Here is a 16,452-nt window from a genome sequence, read left to right as displayed (position 1 = left end):
ACACAGACACAACCACAAGAGCTTAAGGAATGTACCTCAAAAAGGCATAGCTGTCATTAAGTTTGTTTTGTAACTTTTGCTCAGCTGAGGACCCAACTCTGTCTGGTCTCCAGTAAGGGCCACTCACTTTGGCTTTACATGAAGAGATTCCCCTCTCCAACTCATCACTCTCCTGAAAGTACTGCTAGAGAAAGGTATGAAGGCTGATGTTGCATCTTAAGGTCTGATAGGTCCAATATGAGGTCTCTTTTGGGAGCAGAAACTCCCCATTCCCCCATGGAAAAGCAACTCCCAGCAAATTAATTCCAACTCTACCACCCTCCTGTACGGCATTACAGGGCTTTGCTACTCCTGTGCATTCCAGGTCATGGACAAAGTCAGGAACTCCACCAATGTTCAACCAGCTGTGCTTAGGTTGGTTAGATATTATAACACCAAAGGACCTAACACTGCCCTCTCAGGCAGTCTGTGCCAGGCAGCCTACAAACACCACTCAAAAACACTGCTGTGTCTTGAAAGACATTATAATCTTTGCCAATGTTCTCTACTACTCCTCAGGAAATGACAGGCTCATTTTTCAGAGTAGTAAATTCCAATAAATTCTTCTTAAACTGGATGGAAATCTGAAAGTTTAACAGACCTAATAAATTGTCTATTATCTGTATTGCCAAGCCAGCCTTACACAAACAAATACATCTAATTTAGACTTCAATCTGCAAATCTTCCTCCATGTGAATAGGAGCTCTGACTTGAGTAGGGCTACTCCATCAAGGAAAGAGGGGTCTTCTCTTTTTACGTAATGTAAACCATGGGAAGTAAATTCCTCCCACACAAAGCTCTCACATAATCCCTGCTGCATCTTGCTCCTGGCTCATAGGTTGAATATTCATCTCCACACAGCTTCAAAAGGTACACTCTTCAGCATCTGTCAGGCACTTTTTTCTTTTGTAAAATGAGGAATGTACTGTGAATTGAAAGAAGTTTGGGTAAGTTTTTTGCATTCCCTTGTAACAACAAGATTTATGTCCCCTGCAATTAAAAAAATTATAGTCCAAAAGCATTGCTAAAACCTTTAAAGGACTATATTTAGAGACCGACCTGGAAGATGACTCCTTACCACGATCTCCAACAGTAATAATTCTTTCCAGCCTAGGGCTGTAGGTAATCATTGTGCATCAAGGTCATATTCTTGCCTGGACAAGTTTATTTGCTGTATGTTTTTAGACCACACATCTTAGAAAGTCACAGCAGCACAGAAGCATAAAGGCTGACAGCAGTCAGGAAAGGACACCAACTTCTCCAGTATTACCCATAAAATCTGTAAACATCATCCTGCATCATATTAGTACCTGAAAAACCTACATCTATATAGGATCCAGACCTATAGAGGACTTCTCATGTGGCATCACTATCGCACAAAAAAAGGGACAATGCGCACAAGGGTCACATTTGCACACATCTTCCTTATCTACTCTATAGGACCTGACCTTGCAAGTTGCTCAAATGGCTCCAACCCTGTACATTAAAAAACAGAAAAGTCACCAAATGACACCAGAGACCTCCCAACACACTCTCCAACCTTGAGATGACAAACATCTTGTTGATCTCTTTTACCAGGGCTTGGAAAGAAGATGGGAGAGACAGCAAGCAGCAGCAGATGCAGAGCCCACACCCTTGTGATTTCACTGGAGAGGGGACAGGTTACATCATAAATCAATTTTGTCTTAGGAGGCCACATTGAAAAACGTCACTCCAGAGCCTCCACGTGAGTGACACTTCAACTATTCCATGGTGCAATCTGAATGTAAGGTTTGAAAAACTACAAATGCAATCAATTCACAGGAACACCAATAAGTGAGGTCTATGGTTCTTGTGTTCATCCCTTTTTCTTTCACCTTTACATATTTAATTTAAAATACTAATCTACACACAAGCTTTTCAACCTGTGCAGTATAGAGACCAATGGTCAGGCTTCCTAGATGCTTTGATTAATTGCCAGTCACTTATGCTTTCAAGTATCTGATGTTTAATTAAAAAACAAGGATTAAGCCAAATTAGTTTGTTAGTCAGCCCAAGGACAGCTGATGTAAAGGGACTACAATCTTAACAGATTTTCCTTATTGCATTGCAAGGCTTGAGTACTTAGTTTCATTATGCAAATGTGCAGCGGTCTCACAGAGCCAGCACTCAAATAAAAATTGTTCCAAGTCACTAAAAGTATCCCTTGTATCTTGTAATTCCTCACGCAAATAAAGAGCAGCAAATGTTTATCCCTCTGTTTTCCCCAGCATTACTGGTTTACGTTCCTGTAGCTGAGGCAACCACACTACGCCAAGCAGCTTTCAGCCTTTCAGAAAGATTAACTTCTTAAACAGGCACAACAGCCAAGCTCAGCTCCAGCCAGCCAAGGTGAATGGCAGACACACAGCTCATGGACCAGAGCACAGCACAGGACACTGTGTGATGACCTCCTCCTTGAGATCATCCCCCCATCTAAAACTACACTCATGGCAGGGTCAGCTCTCAAGTTTTTAGATTACCCCAGGTTTGATTTGTTTGCAGAATGTCATTCCTTGCTAAACAAAATTCTGGAAAAAATGAAGTAAGTAAGAAAGAGAGAAGGTGGTAATGACTGCCTGGAAAGAAGATGGAAAGAAGCAAAGCAACAAGTGCAAAAAGCATGGAGGTTTTTTTGCTGGCAACATTCATGACACCTCACAGCAATGCCAGGTCCGAGGAATACATCAAATTTTCAAAAAATACCAACTTTCCAGGCCCTGGTGCACAGCGAACACCACAAAGACGACAACAATTCAAGTCCAGATCTTTCAATAGATTGCAACTCCAGAACCCTCAGGAATGTTGGGCACAACTGAGCATAAATAAAAGCAATTCTTAGCTTTGTAACACATACATCAGTTGAACACATGCTAACCAAGTCTAACTAAAACTGTACAACCAACTTCCTCATTCCCTTTCTTCCTCTCCCATCCCTGGGAAAAGATGTGAAATACAAGTTATTGCTGCAGTAGGCAAACATTAATAGTGACTGAAACCACTTAACCATCTATTCTTCCTTTTCCCTTCCCCTGATTTTTATTTTAAGAAAACCCACAGAAGCCCCTACCTCCCCCAAAAGGGTTCCAGCATAACCAAATTTTTCATTCTTTGCTAGATTGAGTATAAACCTAATTTAGGATTAAGTGCAACTCAACACACACTTTATTTCAAGCCATAAATATCCAAGATTAAGAGATGGCTGACAGGACAAGACAGAAAGAAAAACTAAATTCTTCCACACCATCCATGCCACAAGCTCATTGCACAGAGGTAATGGCAAGGAGCTGAACCTGAGTACATGGCAATTGACGGGAACTACTCAGGGATCTGCCAAACACTTCAGATTTCACAAGAAAAACCCTGTGTCCCCCAACTCAGCTCTACTCCTTTTCACTTAGCTCGAAGTGTGACCGGTGGTAGGAGCCTGATCAAATTCCTTGCTTTATCCACGCCTGAATTAAAGCCTTGGCTCAGCAGACTAAGTTACATGAGCTTTCCCTTTTTCAGAGGATGCCAGCCATTAGTGCTGGTGCCAGCACTGCAGGTAACACCAGCAAGTCCCAGGGAGCTTTGGTTTGGTTACAAAGAGATTTCATCTCTTGGTGAAGCAGTTGGTATTTCTGCATCTCCTGCTAGACACTCCAGTGCTCTGTTTTCATCAGCCGATAACATACTAAGCCTCTTGAAAAATCCAGCCTACTCTGATCTGAGAAGTGGGAGTTGCTTCAAATAACTAATCAAATCATGCTTACATGGGTGGGTTTCAGCTCTAGTACTGGTGAATATCAAAGAAAATTTTCAAAATGCTTACGGGTCAGATAGAGGCAATGCAAGTGCCTCACAAAGACAGGAGCTGCCATTACAGCACAATTCTGCGGAAGGAGCACTGCCCCTGGCCACAACAGCTCCAAATGAACCTTCCCCCAGCTCTCCTGGAAAAGCACCTTCTCACTGTGCAAGCCCAGTCCAAGTCCAGCTGCTACCCTTGAACTCTTCTTCAGTTCCAGGGATCCCCAGGACCACTGCGGGGAGAACAGCAGCTAAGGCTCACCCAACTCCTCCCTGGGAAGCAAATCCAGGTGGTTTCCCTAAAGAGCACCTGGCAGACCTCTGTGTAGGGCCTGGGAGAGAGACAAGGAAGGAAACAGAGGAAGATTTTGTTTGCAGCAAGGAACCAGAGTCCTGCCTCATGGGTGTGGGGAAGAGCATTCCTGGAACAGGCCATGGGGTGATATCAACCTTCAAAGGGGCTTCTATGGAAGAGATCATAGAATGGTTTGGGTTGGAAGGGACCTTTAAAGACCACCTAGTTCAACTTCCCAGCCATGGGCAGGAACATCTGTCACCAGATCTGGTTGCCCCAAGCCCCCTCCACCCTGACTTTGAACACACGCAGAGCAGAACTGCTTGCTTCTCAAGGGACAGACTCACAAATCTGTGACAGGAAGGTGAACAAGTAAAAAAGGCTTAGGTCAAATGGGAGGAGTGAGCAAACAAGGAGAGAACTGGGTCAGGAAGAGCCTGTGCAACTCAGCCAAGCGCTCACGCAGCAGGAGCGTGGAAACGTGGAAAATCTCCACGTTTAAGAGTGTGCACACGCAAATGCAATATTTTACAATCCTACAGCGCTTTTAAAGTGCTCCAAGTGCTTCATAATTGTTAATTAAGCAACAGTACTCACAATTTAGAAGCATAAGACTGAGATACAGCTATGTCAATTTTTAACAGTATGATAGCTATCACGGTTTAACCCCAGGCAGCAACTCAGACCCACACAGCCACTCACTCACCCTGCACCAATGAGATGGGGGAGAATTAGAAGGGTAAAAGTGAGACAACTCATGCACTGAATTTAAGAACAGGTTCACAGGTAAAGCACAAGCTGCACACAATCAAAGCAACACAAGGAATTCATTCCCCAGTTCCCAAGGGCAGACAGGTGTTCAGTCACCTCCAGGTAAGCAGGGTTCCATCACATGACGATGATGATGTGGGAAGACAAACACCATCTCTCTGAACATCTCCCTCCTGCTCTACACACTGACCATGCCTCCATATGGTCTGGAATGTCCCTTGGACCATCTAAGGTCAGCTGTCCTGGCTGTGTCCCCTTCCATCTCCTTGTGCCCCAGTCCTGCTCACAGGTGGGATGGGTGAGAAGCAGAAAAGGCCTTGGCTGTGTGTAAACTCTGCTCAGCAGTACCCAAAACATCCCTGAGTTATCAACAGTTTCCAGAGCAAATCAAAAACACAGCCCCATATTAGCTACTATACAAAAAACTAACTCTACTCCAGCCAAAACCTGCGCAGTAACTTAGGGAATAAAAGCTACTTTTAAGCAGTCACATACCCCAACTCCTCCTGCCTCGCAGAGCCCGGGCTGTGTCCCACAGCCAGGCAGCACAGAGCTCTCTGAAAGAGGCTGGTGTTGAGGATTTGAATCCAGACTCCTGTTTCAGGAGGATTTGAAGCCAGACTCTTGTTTCAGAGCGTGCCCCGATGCCTCGCACACTGCCAGCGATCCGATCCCACTCCAGCCGGCTCCCTAAGCCATTCCTTGATCGCCAGCCAAGCCCCACGCAGAGGTAATCTTACCAAAGTAACACCGGTATGTGGCTGTAAATTGTGATTTTGTGCTTGACTTGTGTTATCTACCTCCTCTTGCACTTTGGCTGCACAAATTATCTTCAGCAATTTCATCTTAAAGCTCATGTTTTACAGTACTGATTTCCCTTAAAAGTATATTTTTTTTAAATTTGCTTTTATTAGTTCAACCACATTTGCCAAGTTTCAACAGACGACTTCTTTCTCAGCTGCCTAATTTCAAATTCACCTTTACGCACAGCTTAAAAGGGGGCAAAAAGTCATCACAAGTAAGTGGGATGTGATGCTTAACATCAAGGTTTATGCAAATACACTTTCACAGTATCAGTTGAGGGTCAAGAATCATGAATTTACTCTACAACACAGGAGAATTAAGAAAGAAAAAGCATGAAACCTAGCCAAAACTTGGAAATATGTACACTCTTGATTAATACAAGGCTACTAGGAAAAAGCAGATGTGAAGTCACACCTTGTTTTATTCAAGGGAAAAGCTGAAGTGTACAAGAGCCAAAAAGAACTTATTCTGTGCAGTGGCAGACTCCGAAATACAGCAAATATTACTCCTTCAACATTAATAAAACATGTTGTATACAGAGCTTTTTTCTCTTCAGTCCTTGAAATCCTGCCAAGTCAAAAGCTTTTTATGGGAACATTGAAATGAATGTTGATCAGAGCCATACCCATAAGAGTTTTAAATTTTACCACCACTTAGAGGCAAGGGCTTCCCCCCAGTCCCTCATGCATCTGCAAATCTGGACATTTTTAAAAAGCCCGACAAACTAAAAAAGCTCATACACCCTCCATATATGAAGATACTGAATTCCCTCTTGGATTACCAGCTGAACTCAGGCCTTGAAAGGATTGTGAACTCCTCCACCCTCTAAAATGAAGTTCTTCAAAGGCAAAATTTTACATTCTATATACAAAAAAGAATAGCTACTTGGTAAATGAAATTAGAGCACTAGAGGTCACCTCATTACCAAGAACTATATTCTTTTCCCCATTCCTTCCCATATTCATCAGCATCTGTTTTTTCCAAGGCCTAAGCTTTATTTTTCAAAAAGTTAACACTGGCTCATAAAAACACAATTAATTTGGAAGTACAAGGCTCCTGGCATCCAGACAAGTAGTTGATCATTTAGTTGTCACATCTAATGTGATAGAGCTTCAACCGAGTTGGAAAACTTGGAGAAATAAGGGGCTTCTTCCTATCTAATTAACACAGCAATGAAATTTAACAGCCTGGCACGGAAATTTCTTTCCAGCATTATGTTTTTGAAATAACTCGTCTACTCCCACAGTCTACAAGACCTTTTACAACACATTAAACAGTAATTTACCCTTTCCAGCTTAAAGGCTTCAATTTGGAGTCCTCTGTATCAAACCAATCAGGGTGGCAAAGATGCTGCACCAAAAGACTGCACAAACATCTTCTCACCCTGCATGCTTTTATATCTGTTCTGTAATTGTAGCACTAAAATCTGTGTCTATTGCAATAGTTATCCATTTTATCACTGATATAAGTTTAAAAATTAATTAGGTGCATAATGTTTTAAATTTAATAGAGAAATGGATAAAAAGCACACAGGCTATATCCAAGTTGGTCTGTCTTTCAGGTCCCTGGTCTGGGAACTTGTGTTGTTTGTATACTATCTTGATTTATGTTTATTTAAATAATGCCAAATATTAGTTTTAAATTTACAGTGATTGTTTTATAAGATATCTCCAATCCTATCAGGATGAAGAGCTTATGCTAAACAAAACAGTTTGTTTATACTAGTAATACATCTCATAGGAAATACTTAGAATCCCACATGTTCAAAGCAGGACTTTCTTTCTTAGGAAAGCCTATTTTTCCACAGAGGGTTGCTATCTCCTGCTATCAAGAGGCCAGAGTTCCAATCAGCAGAAGCTGGTCTGCAGAGCCTCACTAAACCTGAAAGTCAGTTTTAATGCTACCTTAAAATAACCATTCACACATGCAAACCAATTAGTGGTGCAGGTACTTAAGTGTGAAAGCAAAGGCAGAGCAACACCTTGTCCTTCTCTGAAGTACAATAAGTATTTAGACGTTCCTATAAAGATGCCCCTGCATATCCAAGTCCTGTATTTTGTACTCTGGAGCTGTGCTTGTACAACAACTAGCAGAGCAAAGCCCTCCTCTACAGCTGATGCTCTTCTGTGCTCGGATCACAAATTGAAAGTGGATGGGACAAATACTTAAAATCACAGACCCTTAGTAAAATCTCCCCAGCACACTTTACAACCTCTCATGTACAGTGACTGCACAAATTTTCTCCTCTGTCTATAGACTGAAAAAAATAATCCTCCAGTTTGTACACAAACAACAGCAAGTCCATTTTGAAGGGGAAAGAAGGAAAAAGGCAGCACTCAAAACTTTAAGGATTATTTACGAACAAGCTGAAGCCCTATAAACTTGGCTACTGAAGAAAGACAATCCTCTCTAGCTTATGCCAAGTGGGTCAGACAGAGGAAGAACCTCAGCAGTCTTCAAAGTCAAAGCAGATGGGGAAGTGAGTAAGAGCCCATGTGAGCAAAAAGGAAACAAGATTCTCCTCATTTTAGCTTGTTTCAGAGTTTCAGTTTTCTAGATGCCATTGACTGACACAAGCAGAGGAGCTCACTTCTGTAACAAGTATTAGAACTGCACAGTAATTACTTAAGACTGCTACAGATGCAAAAAAATCAAGTCCCAGTGTGCGTAGATTGAGGAAGTTGCTTAGCTCAGTAGGAGAGAAGCAGGTGAAGTCTAAGAAAGGCGCTAAGAGAATGGGAGAAATGTTCCTTGCTTTGTAGCTATGAAAAAACTTCTTAAGATTCTTTATCATTAGTGCTTCGGTATCAGAGATAAAAATATTTATGTAGCTGTAAAGTAGGTTTTACTTTAGAGCTAATTGTAGCTCAAATTAGATTGTTTAAAAAAAACCACATAAGCTTGCAATAATGTTTTTATCCTTTTTTAAATAAAAAAAGCAGCAGTGCACACATGCCATAGAATGACCATACATCACATTCCTTAAAAAGCTGAAGCTGACCTCTTGGTCCTTTCTCAGGCTTTACATCTCCAGACAAGATCTGGGCCAAGACCATTTCCATACCCAGGGATGCATCTCTGTCTCAGGGTAACCTCATCATCCAAGTGGTGAAACCTAAAACCAGCTAATCTCCCCCAGGGTCATGCTTGTGGAGCTGGGAATCCCTCCATCTGCCTCAGCAATATAAAAACATCACTGGCTGCAAAATAAACAGCACATGAACCACAGAACAATTGCCCCTCCAGCCAATGCTGCTCATGCCACCCACCACGGGCTAGTAATTTTTTAAGAGCTCACTCGCCCTAAAATAAACTTCATTCTTTGAAGAAAGACCTTATGCAAGTTGACAACATATAACTTCTTTTCAATTCATCCAAAGAGAGGATTCCCCCTCCAAATTCCTGGGAGTTTTGCAGTCTGACAGAGCAGACCTTGAAGGACCACAGAAATACTCTGGATCAAGAACTTTTAAACTGAGCTGGGAACACTGGAAGGAGTATGCAGTGCTACAGCTTCCTAGGGAGACACAGAAAGCCAAGGACATGTTGAGGAGATCCTCATCTTCCAAAGAAAATACTGCTAAGAGAAGCAGGCATCCTTCCACCACTTATATTTAGCTATTCCACTGGTGTTTCCATGAGCGTTTTTTGCCCAAGATTTCTGCTGGAAGAGCCAGAGCTGCAAAACTTGTAAGAAAACTCATCAGGAAGAGGCAAGGAGGGGTTGAACAACACCAACCCACTTTGGATACATGCATCCTCACTTACGTGAACTCAAGTGATCTGATATCCAGGGTGGGTTGTGTGGAGAAAAGTCAAGATAGAAATACATATATATTAAGTTTTTGCTTGTCTTTCTGTGTGTGTAACAAGAAATTTGCTAAAGTGAGAGGTACAAAGGAAAGGAGAGAGGCTGTACTGTGAGCAACAGCAAGAGAAAGGAACTTCAAACTACAGTCATTTTAGCTTTTCTTGTTATTATTATTTATCATATATGCTGTAAATTAACTACCTTGCTTTAGGTAACTTTTTACCATGACAACTATTCCTTTTATCATCATTTTCACATCAACTTTAGATGCTTTAAGATGCAAAGCGAAACCTCCCCCAAATCCCTCTCCCCACTAAAATAGACCCAAACGTGTTAACCTTGAAGGACCACGTAAAGTTGCATTTACTGAAGTCAAACCTTCTCTCTGCACGCTGGTGGAGTTGGAAGAGAAAAAAAAATTAAAAAAAATATCTATATACAAGGTAAGATCATGCTGGCTTCTTAACAGCATCTGCACAAAAAGGATTCTTTTTTATGTGACATGTACAGTTGACCTGGGTTAACACTGCAGTGTGGGGAGTTGAAAAGGGATCACCTGATGAAACAGAAATACCTCCCTCCAAACTATATTGCAGGAATTCCAGCCAAGCACCCCAACCACAGCAAACACTAAGAGCCTTCTGGAACAGCACATGTTCTGTGTCAGAAAAGCAGCATTAATACAAAACTCAATTCAAATAAAGGAGCACTGACCCTTCGGAAAGGGAAGGGCTTCATCAGGCTCCTACCACACCAAACAAAGACCACTGAAGATACTCCAACCACTGCAAAAAAATTATTATATCAAAAGGAGGAAAACAATGTCAGCATTGTACATGTTTTGTTGGTGAATAATGACAGTGTTTACCTTCCCAGCCTAATACATTACTGCTCTGGACTCAACTTTAAAACAGAGTACATGACAGAATTAATTATGTCCTTTCCTCTTAACTACCATTCCCTGGTAATTTATTAGCTTGTTCTGCATATATTCATAGATATGTCTAATATACAAAGTTAGAACTGATGCCTAAATACTCCCCTCATTTGCAGAGTCCTTTCCATCCTCTGGACAGGCAGTGGCATCAATAAATAGAGCCTCAGGTTGCATATTAGTCACTGCTCAAGCAGTAGAGGGAGACATGGGGGAACCACAAGCACACTGCAATAGCATGTCTCAGGAGCAATGCAGTGCTCTCAGAGGGTTCTGCTAAGGACTTTTCCACCTTTGTTGGCTCACTCCCAGTTTGGAGTCCATGAGCCAGCTCCTGTGTGTTTTCAGGAAAAGACAAATGCCATGCCACACAAACCCTGAGTTCAGCACCCCGACAAAGGAATGACACATAGATAAACTCTGATAGGCTTCCTAAAAGGGAACTCAAAACCTCTCTGCAGTTGTCTGTCTTCACTCCCCTAAAGTCCTCTCTAAGGAGGGACAAATACCAGGGGAAAAGCAGATTGGAGACTTCTGGTTTAAGACAATTTTATTTCACCAAGGTATCTCACCTCAAGGAGAGAAGCTGCTATGCTGACCATTCACTGGAAGGAGATTGAAAGGAAGAGAGGGTGGGAACTGCAGAAAGCAGAGACAGGACAAAAAAGAAAAGCCTTTCCCAGACGCTTTCTGAGGAGTAGCAGCACTTTTGTCAGGGTAGATGTTAGGATATTATATTCCCACATGAACACTGCAGTTGCTTTTGGCCTCATCCAGATCAACAAGCAACCCCAACTAACACATCAAATTAGCTGTATATGAAGGGATTAACTTCTTGTCTTGCATCAGAGGTCAGTCAAGTCTTTTCTCCACCACAAAGGAAAACAGTACATTTTGGTACAGCAGCACATTCAGTTCTTCCACCCATCATCCATGGCACCACAGCATTGGATTTGTGCTCAGAATGTCACAAAGATATTCAGAAATAGACAAGACCAAGTGCTTTCAATCAACACCCAGAAATCCCATCAATCATCAATTATGTGGAATCTGCATTTTAGAGGTGTAGATGGGGTTCAGAAGATCAAAGAGGGGGTGTTAAATATGCTCATGTTATCTCATGTTTTGGGCTAAAAAAATATAAAACTCTCAAGCTTTTTATGATTTCTCCACATCAGAAGCTCCCGCCTGAGGGAAAGAGGGAAGAGAAAGGGAACTCTATCTAAAAGGAAAAGCAACTCTATCTAAAACCCTGGAAGCATGAAGGTTTCATTTCATAATAAAATGACATTAAGTGATAACAACAAGTTTACTTTCCAGTGGGGAAAAAAAATGCAGACCATCTCTTGAAAAAAAATTGATAAATTGATGAGATTATGCAGTAAAATGCAGATATAACCTGCATCTCATTATTCTGCACCACGTCCACTTCATTTGATTATATGAATAAATGAGGTCCTTATGTCATACTAGAGGCATTACCCCTACTTTTGTTTACAACATCTTTCTAGCCTTTAACCACAGCACAAGCAGCACAGCTGGCTGGCAGCTCCACATTACAACCCAACATGCAAAAGAAGTTAAGACAGGGGAAGTGATTCTAAAAAAATCCACAGGAAAAAAATCTTGCTTCACTTACCTAAGCAAAGTTGTCATTAGGGAGTTTTCCAGTAATAAAATCCAAGAGAAAAAGCCTGAAAAAAACATAGAACATGAAGAAGTTTCAGTACATAGGATATCACTCATATCTTTTCCTTGGTAATTGGAAGAGTCAGTGATCTAAAGAAAACAAAAATTCACTCCATTAGTTGCCTTTCTGATAGTTACTTGTAACAAAAGGGTCCTCCTCAGACAGGGAATGTATCAGAAACAATAGGGCAGATTTTTCACTGCTGCTGCCAGCATTATACCAGTGCAATTCCCCAAATGTCAATCATGTTGGGCTGCAATAAAACTGGTGTTATCCAGCAGACGAGTCAGGCCTAAGGCAATTAGCTAAACTGCCCCATTTAGATTTTCAGTCATCTGTCCCTCCCACTGAGCTGGATTATCAAAAACTTTGGACCAAGTTGTGGGGTGAAAATCAAGGAGTCACACATGTTCACACACAGAGTAAGGCTGAAGGTGGCCCGAAACAAAAATGCTGCTTTTAAAAAAGATACCCAAACCACCCCAAAGCTAACCACAAAAGACTGAGGCAGAACAACACACACCAATATTAAGAAAGATGGGAAATACAAGATTTCATTATAGGCATAAAAATCCAAAGCGAAGTACAAGTTACTGGCAAAGATGGCATGACAGATTTCACCAAAATCACTGCTACCAAAAAACCAAAAAGCTTGTTGAGACTCATGAATGCAGACTGAAAAAAAATAAATAAATAAAAAGAAACCACACACCCAAACTAACTGAATATGGATGACTGCAAGCCTCCAAATCAAAGAGGGAGTTGACCACTGTTTAGGAGGAAGAAATCACTGCTTGTTCCAAGATTAAAAACTTTTAATTCTGGCCCCAGCTGAAGCACTATCATTCACTAATCTGCTGCAATTTAGTCGGGCTGATCCCCCGCTCAGACAGACGGGGCATTATCAAAAGTTGCTCCATTCATTTCGCTTCCTGTTAGCCAGTGAAAGCCCCTTTTATACCCTCCTCCAGAGGCTGCTAAAGCCAGGGAAGACTTTTCCGATACAGAAGATAAGGTAGTTGGATTTATTCATGAGAGGAAGAAGGGAAGTTGTAGAGGCTGATTACAGCTGCTCCAAAGCTGAAAACTAGACGATTGGAAAAGGGAGGTAGAAGATGATGGATTTCTTATTAAATAAGCATACCATTACTGTAAGAAGTAGCATTAACTCTCCTGATAGTCAACTACAGAATTGAGATTTTACTCTGAACTTGGCATCATCAAATGTGCACACGTGGTTAAATAATTCAAAAATACACGAACCAGTCAGAATGTGGTATTTTTTAGGAGATTGAGTAAATAATTTTGTAAAAAAGAGAATATCTAAGACTGAAGGATGAACTAGCCAGAGTCAGAGAGAGAACACTGGAAATGGTCTCCAGATTGAGACTGTTCACATATCATTTTTAGGGTCAGATCTTGTTCTTATTGTCGACATGAACACTCTCAGACTTCAATGGGGTAGGATGGTGATTTCCACATTACTTAACATGTGTCAGCAATTTTGAACAATCACTTTGCAGATTCTTAGAGCAAACCAAGCAAAACCTCACCAGTGAGAGCCCAGTACAGTACTTGGCGGATGAAAAGCTGCCTGGAAACTCTATCGAGTCCCTGAAATACATTCCGCCATTAATGTTCAAACAATCTGGTATAGTTAGAATAGTTTTTAAATGCAACAAGATGGAAATGCAAACAAAAACACATTTCTCGAGTTTAAAGAGGTCAAGCCAAAGCAGCAAAGCTCTACCAGAAGTTAGGGCTAACAATGATGGTTACAGGGCCTGCCTCTTCCTTCCCCTCTTCCAGACTATTCTCTGGAAGGAGCAAAATAAACAAGAATCAAAATATCCACAGCAGAAAATCACAAGCAGCTTTAAAAGAAAGAAAATAACTCAGCTGTACCTCATAATTAATCCATCCAGTCCAAACACACATCCAGTCTTTAACTGCTTTCCCCTCTGACAACACTAATGAGATAAATACAAGCAAAAATTATATATATATATATATATTTTTTTAATACACTATTTTATGAGTGGGAAAACTTAAAGGCACCAGTTTGAATTGGACAAGGATTGAGTGTAAATCTCTGTTGGGCAGTAAGAGGGAATAACCAAATCTAGAACAGTATGACCCAAAAAGATGGTTCGCAGGTCACCACAGGGAGGTACTTATGTACTTATTACTACCAATGGTACTTATGTAAATGGAGACAAGGCTGACAAATTAACTCTTGCCTTGCAGAATATTCATATGCAATCAAAAAGCATTCAGTTACAACAAAATCCAGGACTTACTTTGGTTCACCTCCTCCTTCAGGCTATTTTAGACATCCTAGACACAACTTAAGCATGAACTGTACAGATCAGTTTGCTCAGCAGTCACTTAATTTCTTCTCAGTGATCAAAGAATCAGGGAGAGAGAAGACAACAGCCTCTTTCTATTCTCACCCCAGCCTGCATCTCTTCAGACATCACTTCAGGCAAAGCTCAGCTGGCACCCCTCTCCCTACTTTTTGCTGCAGTGGGATCTTGCCTGTTGTAATGACCAACTTCAATCATAAGCTACAGCAAACTCTGCAAATGCTCACATTTAATGGGTACCTGAGAAAAAGCTGCCAAGTCTCAGATTCCCCCTATGATAAATAAGGTAATACTGCTCCCCTATCTTCACACTTTGCAACACAAATCTGAAGGGACAATGAACTGTTAAAAATCTCCAATGCACAAAAGCAATTTTACATGTTAATTTACAGTTTCACACTATGAATAAGAACAAATTTATCAAAGCACAAAGGGTGTTTCCTACAGTGGGAATGTCGTAATGGGATGACAAGACACAGCCTGCTTGTTCTGCATGTTTGGTAAGATTGTTGGGTCTTTCGTGTCACAATACAACTCTTGTTACTCCAATATTTAATCAAAAACAAGCAAAAGTCCACCCAAAATTTGCCACTTGTTTTCAGGTCCAAGGAACTCACAGTGGCAAGTTAGAGACGATACTGCATCACAAGGAATGGAAGAGGCATGAAGGAGATTTTCCTTGGTCTCTTCTTTAATAAAGACCCAACTGCAGCAATGTTACAGCCCATGCAAGGGAGTCAGACCAAGTCTGAACACTTCCCACCCAAGCTGACAGGCTACAAGAATACCACAACCAGAGGCCCAGGTCCAGTGGTACAGCGTTGGATACAGTTCATTTTGTTCAGTGAAAATATGACTCTACACATACTACAATTTCAGGAAAGCCAAAAAAAGAACAGGTTTACTTGGGCTTTACATTTCACTGCCCTCCTTCTGCAAAGTCAAAAGTGGCTCTTGTGATGATGCCAGGGTTTGGAAGTCAGTTTGGGTTTTTTTCTATAATCCCAAAACCTACACGTTCCTACTTCTAAAGACCTCCCTATGTTTCTCTTAGGCCTGGGAATATACAGACATCCAGTTTCTAGCATCTGTACTGGCAGTAGTTACACTTGGAATAGCTGTGACTGAAGGCAATGGAAGATCTCAATAGTAGTCCCATTGTCACACAAGGCTGCAATTCCAGATTTCTGAACACATTGTGAGGGGCATGTGGCACTACCGCTGGCTGGAGCTCAGCACGTTCCCGGGCAGCTCTGCGGTAACAACATTTATGCTGTTAAAGCTGGCTGCAACAGAGTTCAGAGAGGAAAATCAGCAAAGAAATCCAACATTCAGAGAGCAAACCCTGCACATGCAAATCAGGCTTTGCAAATTCATGACGCACTGAAAGAGGAAGGATTTTCCATCTCATCTCCAAGCGCAGGCTTAGCGGTGCCAGGAAGGTTAGAGGACTGCCAGAGCATGCACAGGAGAAGGCTTGTCTGCAAACAGAATAAACAGTCTTGACTAAATTCTTGTAACCAATTAAGCAACAATTCTCAACTGAGAAAACAGCATCTCCCAACTCCCTGCCTAATCCTCAACTCCTGCTTCTTGAGCTGGCTTTAGATTTTTAAGTCTTCCATTTTTCTTGAGAAGCAGAAGACAAATGGATGCCAGTTCTGCAGACTGCAGAAGCCTTCTACAAGGCTTTAATTTTCCTTTTAAACACCATCAGTACTCAGAAGTGACTTAACACTAATGAGCTTTCACCAGCAAGTCTGCAAACATTAGTACATGCGAGTAGGCACGCTAAATCCACTCAAATTACCTATCTGCAAGGCTCTGCTCCAGCCTGGAATGGACTTCAAGCCAAGGAATGATGAAACCTGGAAGGTAACTATGGATTTTCTCTCATCTCCATCCCTTTGTGAGGCTACTCAGTGATGTTAA

The 16,452-nt window shown here is 41.5% G+C and overlaps 1 protein-coding gene across 10 annotated transcripts in view; it reads right to left on the bottom strand.

Annotated features, from left to right (window-relative positions):
• Positions 1–16,452, bottom strand: part of AKAP13 (A-kinase anchoring protein 13) — a 207,071-nt gene that overhangs the window by 174,441 nt on the left and 16,178 nt on the right. For all 10 annotated transcript variants that reach the window (XM_088063289.1, XM_088063290.1, XM_088063288.1 and 7 more), the window contains one exon: positions 12,104–12,158. The gene's annotated coding sequence lies outside the window, so the exon portion shown is untranslated. The remainder of the gene's footprint in view (positions 1–12,103; positions 12,159–16,452) is intronic.

This window comes from Pseudopodoces humilis, chromosome 16, assembly GCF_049639895.1.
Source record: "Pseudopodoces humilis isolate 2021_Gansu_Grassland_sample_001 chromosome 16, ASM4963989v1, whole genome shotgun sequence".
NCBI classification, from domain to species: domain Eukaryota; kingdom Metazoa; phylum Chordata; class Aves; order Passeriformes; family Paridae; genus Pseudopodoces; species Pseudopodoces humilis.
This window is presented reverse-complemented; position numbering and strand designations above follow the sequence as displayed.